Source organism: Carlito syrichta, unplaced genomic scaffold, assembly GCF_000164805.1.
Source record: "Carlito syrichta isolate Samal-C Ts95f unplaced genomic scaffold, Tarsius_syrichta-2.0.1 Scaffold281592, whole genome shotgun sequence".
In the NCBI taxonomy this organism is placed as follows: Eukaryota; Metazoa; Chordata; class Mammalia; order Primates; family Tarsiidae; genus Carlito; species Carlito syrichta.
Window position 1 is genome coordinate 317,851 of NW_007225688.1, and position 8,238 is coordinate 326,088.

Genomic DNA, 8,238 nt, shown 5'->3' on the forward strand with positions numbered 1-8,238 from the left:
TTTTGGTTAAATTCTATTTACATCATGTAGAGTGAATATAAAGTTCTCATTGGTGATGCTGAAGAAAGATATTACTCTTCTGGCCTTTCTCTAGTTTTCTTCCTCATATGTCCATAAACCAAGAACTTGTAAAGCATATCATTATAACCCTAAGGCAGTGATTTGAAGGTTTACATTTTTCATGATTCTAAAATACCAATGACATCTAACTTTAAAAATTCTTCATTGTGTGTTTTACATTCAGTGTCAAAATTCAAAATATAGAGTGTGTGGACTATCTATACAGCTTAAAATTTATATATCAGATAAATTGAAGAAAATTTCATAAGAGATGTCTGCATGCACAGGGTGTTGTCTTTTTCTAGGTGTGGAGAAAGAGATGCTATATCCTGTCAGCATTTGGGGAGAGCATGGAAAATACTTGAGGCATTGTTACATAGTATAGTGAGCTAATGTCTTCTTCAGTTGGTACTCAGCACCTTAACATTGCAAAGAACATCATAATGTAAACATCTTTCTTTCCAGGCTTTCAGACCAAAGTGGCTTTCTGATGAACTCTGCCTGCCTGTTTACAAGTGGAAGCATATTCACAAAATAGAAGTGTATCCATCCCTGGGAAATAAAATAGTAATGATCTTCCCCCAATGTAAGAGTATATAAAAATGTCTCCTAGTGACTTAATCCTCAACACTCAATTTTGTTCTTCTAAATACATTTATAGGGAGTAAGAGATGGTGATTTTATTATGAATTAACATTAAGCAATCACTAAAAGAAAGGAATATATTCCCTTTCCTTTCATTCAGAACCCCTGGCATGTAAGTTGTGCAATTAATGCTAAAGCATATAAAGTCTTTAAGCTGATAGTATCTGTAATCAAATAATGCAAAAAGGAAAACAGTTAAATGAACACACTATTCAAGGTCAAATATGTTCAACAAAATGCCGTAGTGGGTCGTTGATCATGCTTAGATCCACAGTAATATCAAACAGCTGGTTCTCATGTAACAGCTAAATGTTTCAGATTTTCTTTTTATTAAATTTGGCATTTCACACTGAGATCTGTATTCCTAGTGAATAAAAGATAGATACTATGTTAGGAGAGATTACATTTTCACTATTGCAGAATAGAAATATTTCAGGAACATGGGCCACAAAATGTACTCCTTTCACAGTGTTCTCCTATTCTGAACTGTGCAGTTATCTATTAAATTTTCTAATAGATATTTGTGTAAGTTGTATGTATGCTTGTGCAATTATTTAAAAAGCAGTTTTGGAAAACAGTGTATTTATTAAAGAAAATCACATGGGGCATGTACAAAAGTGTAAAAAAAAAATTTTTTAAATCACATTCAATTTGCCCAGTAAAGTTGTTTTTGTGAAATTTCTGTGTTGTTGAATAAAGGAATTTAGTATTCAAAATATCTCTATTTTTCCATGGACAAATTTTTATTTGTGGGATTTTAAACAATGAGTGTATGATCCTGAAATTTAATTTTGCTTATGATAAAAAAAGTTTATAATTTATATCAGTGGAATGAATATTTTGTATAAATATTTCATGAAACATGTCAGTAATGTTCATTTTTGTTTTTCCTTATATATTTTTTCTGCCTCATATATTTAAAAAGAAGAAAAAAAAGGAAAAACATGATTCCCTGTCCATTTCTAAAGAATATATTTTTATTGGAAACGTAAACAGTCTCCTAAATACAGAAGAACTGAATATACCCAAACATTTCTCCTTCCTTCTCCATCATAAGTGTCAGGAGAAATCATCTCATGCATTCCTTGTACCATGGATTCTGGTGATGATGCTAGGATTATTGTACATGAGGAAGTATGAAACAATGGAATTCTACATTCAGCTACTCTCAGCAACACTCTGAGATGAAGTTTTTATTGTGGAATATTGTGGTCCACCTACTGTTTAATTGGTGGTGGATGTCCTTAACCCTTATTTCATTGCTCTGTACAAGGCCTAACTTTTTTTGATGCCTCATAAATTACAAGAAATAGGAAACATGATTTTATATCCTAAAAATCTTTAATATGGTTACAAACACAAAACTCTTTACAATTGAAAGGATTTGTGTTCATAGGCTATAATATCACGTTAGAAAATTTTGATAAATTTATTAAACATTAGCACATGTTCCATTAGTATAATATCACAAATATAAAATACATATATCTGAACTAAGGCAACAGTTGTATTATATAGGGTTAGAAAGAATAATGAGGTAATTCTAATTATGAAAGTTTCTGAATACTCAGCAATTTTTCAGGTAAGTCATTGTGCTCCTTTATTATATTTTGGCATAAGCAACAACAATATGATAAATATGTTAAACTGGATGTTCTTAGATAATACTATTTTATACTTGAAATCGAGAATACAGATACTTGGAGGTTCATATGTAATAATAAGAGGATATTACTTCAAGAGACTTTGAATAAACCAAAAAGATGAGGGGGCAGGGAGTGTCTATAATTTACTTAGACATTGAGTCAGATGATAATTTCATATGATTTCTGCACAAATGTGGTTTTTTCCTAGTGTATTCATTGGTAAACTTTTAAAAATGTTTTATGCAGAAACTGCTTTTATTTTTTTACCCACCCTTTTTTATTTTATATATTTTAATGAAAAAAGTTATTTGATGTAAACACAAATAAGACAACTTAAGATTATATTTACATACACTGAATAAGTATAATAATTATACATGAAATTTTTCTTTTCTGGAAATTTTGTTTCTAATCTTTTATATTAATATCCTGGCTTAAGATCTATCTTTGTATCCTTTAACATTCAGATTTGTGGTCAATTTTTAAGTAAATGTTTCTTACTTTCAAATTATTTATGTAAAATGAAGAGCAAACAAAATTGTCTTTTTAGTCAGGTCTGTGCTTTGTTTATAATATATTATTTATGACAAAAATAATTTCCATTAACGGGTGTTATAATTTCACAAATTGGAAGCTTTGTATATATCTCTTTCTAAGAACACTATTTTTGAAAGCTACTCCTATCATATTTAACTTAAGCATAAAGCATTTTTAATACAGAACTGAATTACATGAGTTTTTAAATAGTTGGATGGTAGAAGAATCCAGTTGCTTGGTTTGAATTACAATCTTTTGTTTACTACCTTTCTAAAAAGTGATCTCTTTAAAATGTTATGGCTTCTGGAAAAGTGCACAGTTGGAAGGGAGGTTGGAAAAGAACAACATTTAAATGATGCTAGTTAACCTTTGATAATATAATAAAAACATATGTAGCTAAACATTCTTATTCATTATATCCTTAAAGATTTTTCTAACATTGTCATTACTTGCCTTATAGTTTTATCTATAATATTAATATCAAATTAGTATGTTCATGTGTATATATATGTAGAGACATATACATACATATACACAAATGTGTGTGTTTATAGACCCAGCAGTGTGTGTGTATATGTTCAACAATGTTTCGGTAACACTTCAGAATAGCTTAGGATCAGTGTTGGTAATTAAAAATCTTTAGAGAAAAGGATTCTGTCCTGTTGAATGCTGGAAATTGAACTTGAGAATTAAAGCTTTTATAATGTTTAACCTAATAACTGGGAATCAGGAAATTTGGGGAAGCTACATGAACTCTTTTGGGCTTTGTAGTTGCTCTTTGAGTTACCACGTCAGTTCACTTTGCCCCATTTTCAGTCATTTAAGAAATTGTTTTGAAAACTATGTATAAATTTGCTTTTCTAATGCATTATTTGCCTTCATTTAATTTAAATACTTATGGCACATTTTTACTCTGTTGAGCTATTTATATACTTGAACTTCAAGTACATATCCAACCACTGATATATAACCTGCTCTGTAGTTCATATAATTTGACTATATAGAAAAAACTTTTATCTCTAAAGAGTGTCTACAGAGTAGCAATGAGAAAACATTGTGAACATTTATTTGTGTTGAAACATCAGCAATTGATTTTATTTCTTATTTATTCAACAAGTATTATTGTATAGCTTCATTGTAGCTGCTACTGGGGATATCAAGATGAACAATACATGATTCCTGACATATTTACCATCACCATGGATCTGAATCAAATGACTGAAATAACCATACAGATAAATAAACACTGGAAAACATTTCTTGTGAATGAAACAGGCACCATGTGGAGGAGTGGCAGAAAATGGTAGAGTGAAGTTCTTTAATTTTGAATATTTTCCAACTGAGAGAAGAAAGCAGGGCTTGAGAACTCCTGGGATGTGAAACCTAAGAGTTAAGTAGGAAGGACAAAGAGATTGGAATAGCAGGAGAGAAGTAGAGGATAGGTCCAAAAACCTGAGCGATGCTACCACCTTGGTCCAAGCAGCTACTATCTCTTATGGAGATTTCTTTAGTAGCTACCACGATATTCTTTCTCCATTCATTCTTGTTTGTCTTTAGTCAGTACATTTTCTATGTTGCAGCCTGACTTGTCCTTACAAAACACACACACACACACACACACACACACACACATTTTATGTGATTCCATGTTTATCAACAATGGCTTTCCATTATTCTTAGAATAAAACCCTAAATGTGGTCTACAAAGCCATCTGTGGTCTGGTTCTACAATTTCATTACATCCTTTTCTCTCTCTAAGCTCCAGTCACTTGGATTTTCTTCCAGTTCCTTCAAGTTCTATTAATACAAATAAGTACAATCTGTGGGTTCTCTTATACTTGCAAGGTTAGTTTTCCTCCATCTCAGAATATTCTGTTTATTCTGGCTTTTTGTTTGTTTGTTTGTTTGTTTGTCTGTAGGGAGAAGTGTTGCTCTGTCACCCAGCCTGAAGTGCAATGGCACAGATCATAACTCACTCCAGCCTTGAAATTCTGGGCTCAAATGATTCTCCCACCTCAGCTTTTCAAGGATCTGGAACTACAGGTGTGCACTACCACAGCTAAGTTTTTAAAAATTTATTAGACATGATGACTCACTACGTCGTCTAAGTTGGTCTTGAACTCCTGGGTTCAAGTTATCTTCCTGCCTTAGCCTCCCAAGTAGCTGGGATTACACCACAAGCCACAGTACCCAGCTACTCATTGTTCTTAATACCTGAAATCCTCTTTCCTTCCCTCTTAACTAAATATTCACCTTTTTAAAGGAAGTCTTCCCTAAGTTTTGTGACTGCCAAATGCATCTATATAGTACCTTGTGCTTCTTCATAGCAATTATCGATGAATTATTTCATTCAATAAATGTTTACTATGTGCTCTCCACTTACTTAGGCAACTAGAATATATTCCTGCTCTCACAGAGTTTGCATTCTGATAGTAGGAAAGAGGTTATTAACAGAGAAGTGTGTGTGTGTACAATATTAATATATAATATATATTATGTGACATGTATGTATGTGCATATATACATACACACATATGTATATATATTTCACATGGTAATACATAAATACAGTTTAGGAGGGAAAATGAGATTAAGAATGCCTGTGAGGTGAGAAAGTAAGGAGCAGCATTAAAATTTTACATGAGTAGCTAGGAAAAACCTAGCTGAGAGGCTGACATTATAACTAAGACCAGAAAGAGGCAAGGAAAAAAGTCACATGAATATCTTGGAAACAACCTACCTGACAAAGGGACTATCAAATATGAAGTCCTGTGAGAAGAACGGCCTGGAGTTTTCAAGAACCAGCAAGAGGTGCATCCTGGTTGAATTTCAGACAGTAAGAGAGTAAAAACTTGATTAGAGAAGAGAGACAATATTGTGTAGTGTCATGTTAAGGACATTGACTTTTTACTCAGAATAAGAAAGGATATTTTTGAGGGGTTTTATTTGAGAAAGATGTGATCTTTTGTATATGGTAAAATAACTGATTTGGCTACTGTGTTAAAAATAGACTATAGAAGACCATGGATGGAGAAAGGAAGACCAGTTTGGGAAACTATTACTATAATCCAAGTGAAAGAAGATAGAAGTAGAATGTAGTAGAGGAAGTTATAAAAACAAAAACAAACAAAACGTTAAAACAGATTTAATTCAGCATATAATGTTAAATAGAATTTGAAGACAGGAATTTAAGTATGTTACAGAAAGAATTAGTAATGACTTCAGAGTTTTTGATGTGAATAACTAGAAAACTAAAATTGAAATTTACTAAAAGGAGAAAGACTAAATTTTGGTTTTGGACAATGTTTAAGCCGCTTCTCAGACATCAAACAAAGATATCAAGTATACAATTAGTTCTATAGGCTTAAAGTTAAAGGTAGATTTATAAACTGGAGTTACAGATGGCATTTAAAAATAAAGAGACTGAGTGAGATTATTAAATAAATTGCTATGGATAGATATAAATACTGAGATCCAGGACTCTCCTATACCAGTTGTATTTTCTCCTTCATTGTAATCATCATTTAATTAGTTCCCATGTCCCACACTGAACAAGGTAGAGAATATATGGAAACCGAAGGAAAAATTTCAAAGTGAATTCTTCCAGTGATTCATAGTCTTGACCATTAGCTATCCTAATACTTACCTTTTTTCCACAGGTGACTTCATCCTCCTCAATTTATCCCCTATTTAACACATGCAAATGCTTACTCTTTTTTTTTTTTTTTTTTTTGGGTTGGAGTCTCACTCTGTCACCCAGACTGGAGTGCAGCGGCTGCTCCTGGCCACTGCAGCCTCGACCTGCTGGGCTCCGGTGATCCTTCCACCTCAGATTTCCAAGTAGCTGGAATTACAGACACATGCTACCACACCCGGCTAATTATTTATTTATTTATTGTAGAGATGAGGTCTTGCCAAGTTGCTCAGGTGGGCCTAAACCCGTGGGCTCAGGCAATCCACTGACCTCAGCCTCCCAAAGCGCTGGGATTAGAGGCTGAGCCACCGAGCCTGGCTAAAAGCTTACTCTTATTATTTATGTTTATCCATGTATGAGGGAGGAGCCCCCGAAATAGGAATTTATTTATAAAAAAGTGTGTATTCTTGCATGTTTAATCTTCAATCACCTTAAAAGTACTCTCCATTTGATGCAATACACCTATGGAGATGTTTTTCCCACCGCTCAGAACAGTTTTTTTTAACTCGTCAATTTTGATGCCTTTTAGTGTTTCTGCCATTAATTCTACATTGGTAAAACTTTTCTCTTTGAGGACTTTTTTTCTTAAATGGAAAAACAAAAAATCTCTTAGGGCAAGATCAGTTGAATAGGGAGGGTGGGGGCAAGTGGGTCATGCAATTTCTAGTCAAAAACTGCTGAGCACAGTGCAGTGACAGCAGGTTGTTTGTGTAAATCACCCATCAAAAAGTAGGCCAACACATTGAAAGAATCTCAAAAAAAAAAAAAAAAAAATTCCCTGAAGCCAAACACAACTTCTCACAACAAGAATAGCTGGTACCTTGATGCTGATGAGTTCCTAGAACACTTACCTAGTGAAGGAATCCTGTGGTATAAGTGCCTGCCCTCAAAAAATAATTCTGGTTTTTTTTTGGGGGGAGGGGTTCCCTCTTGTACAGTAGCCTGATGCAATAGTTATACTATGTATGAAAATCTTTTCTCCTAACACATATATAAGTACATTGATTTAAAAGTTTGATACTGACTATAACTTGTACATTTTTTAAAAATCACATTAAATTCCATTGAAATTGGTACAACGCAACTTATCTGTCTTTTCTTATATTATTTCTTGGCAAATCTATTAAAGGAGATGTGATCATTTTTACCTATTTAACATTGCTGAGCATTCAGATATTTGAAGGGGGTAGATGTTAAAAACTACAGAATAAGAATTGATATTAATTTTGGTGTACTCCCAGTGACAAGAAAGGGATCATAAAATTTTCAGGTTCACCCAAACTTTCCTTCACAAGGGAATAAGTTGCCTTATGACTATCAAAACATTAGAGTGTAAATTTTGTATTAATTATTGTTCTTATTCCTTTACCCTTTATTTTTTACATAATTAATTATATACATTTCTACTAATAGCCAAAATGCATTTAAGGGAGCATGGTTAAGAGAGAAGTATTTCTTTATTCTTTACATGCAAAGAGAAAACATTTTGTACCAGAATTTCCTTAGACCTAAGTTTCCTTTTAAAACCTACTACCTGACAGAAATCACTACATACAACAAGATCTCACTTGAATCCTTACCATCAGAGTTTTGAAGACTAAAGAATACTACCTTCACATCTGAAAGAACTGATTAGTAATTATTTCAGTCCATTAA